Below are 1,167 nucleotides of genomic sequence, written 5' to 3' on the forward strand. Positions count from 1 at the left end.
TATATCTTCCCGTGTTATGGCTCGTTTTTCTTGTGGGTAAATACCAAGTAGAGTAATTGCTGGATTGAATGGTATTTCTATTTTCAACCTTCTGAGGAAGCACCATATTGCTTTCCAGAGATGTTGGATCATTTTCCAGTCCCACCAGCAATGCAAGAGTGTCCTAGTCTCTCCACACCCCCGCCAGCATTTATTGTCCTCAACTTTTTTAATCTTTGCTGTTATTGCTGGTGTGAGATGATAGTTCATTGTTGTTTTGATTTGTATCTCTCTAATGGCTAGTGATCGTGAACAGTTTTCATATGTTTGTTGGCTGCCTGGATCTCCTCCCTGGTGAAGTGTCTGTTCATATCCTGTGCCCATTTTTTGATTGGGTTATTTGTCTTGTTTTTGTAGATGTGTAGGAATTTCCTATATATTTTAGAGATGAGTCCCTTATCTGATATGTCATTGCAAAAGATTTTTTCCCAGTCTGTGGGTTCCCTTTTTACTCTCTTGGTGAAGTCTTTCGATGCACACAAGTTTTTAATTTTTAATATGTTCCACTCGCCTATTTTGTCTATTTTTGTTTGTGTATTTTTCAAAATGTGTGGCAGTCTGTATATGCCCTGAATTAGTGCCCTCATGTTCGTCCCTATTTTTTCATTGACGATCTTCTAATTTTAGGATTCACATTTAGATCTTTAATCCATGTTGAGTTCATTTTGTATAGGGCGTGAGGCAAAGGTTTCAGTCTTTTACATATCACTTTCCAGTTCTGCCAGCACCATTTGTTAAAGAGACTGTCTTTTCCCCATGCAATGTGTCTAGGCACTTTGTCGAAAATCATTTGGCTGTAATCTGGATTTTTGATTCTATTCCATTGATCAATGTCTCTTTCATTGTACCAGTACCAGGCTGTTTTGACCACCGTAGCCATGCAGTAAAGTTTGAAATTGGGGAGTGAGAGACCTCCAACCTTGTTCTTTCTTTTAAGCAGTGTTTTGCTTATCCTGGGTCTGTCTGTTTCCATGTAAAATTACTAACTATCTTTTCCATCTCTTTGAAGAATGTTGTTGGAATCTGGATTGGGATTGCATTGTATGTGTAAATTGCTCTGGGTAGAATTGACATTTTCACGATGTTGAGTCTTCCTATCCAGGAACATGGTATGTTCTTCCACTTCTG

The 1,167-nt window shown here is 38.4% G+C and overlaps 1 protein-coding gene across 1 annotated transcript in view; it reads right to left on the reverse strand.

Annotated features, from left to right (window-relative positions):
• Positions 1 to 1,123: 1,123 nt before the first annotated feature.
• The window catches only part of SPTLC1 (serine palmitoyltransferase, long chain base subunit 1), a 94,739-nt gene continuing 94,695 nt past the window's right edge, over positions 1,124 to 1,167 (reverse strand). The window contains exon 17 of the mRNA XM_006875875.1: positions 1,124 to 1,133. The gene's annotated coding sequence lies outside the window, so the exon portion shown is untranslated. The remainder of the gene's footprint in view (positions 1,134 to 1,167) is intronic.

The sequence above is a fragment of the Chrysochloris asiatica genome, unplaced genomic scaffold (genome assembly GCF_000296735.1).
Source record: "Chrysochloris asiatica unplaced genomic scaffold, ChrAsi1.0 scaffold00343, whole genome shotgun sequence".
NCBI lineage: Eukaryota > Metazoa > Chordata > Mammalia > Afrosoricida > Chrysochloridae > Chrysochloris > Chrysochloris asiatica.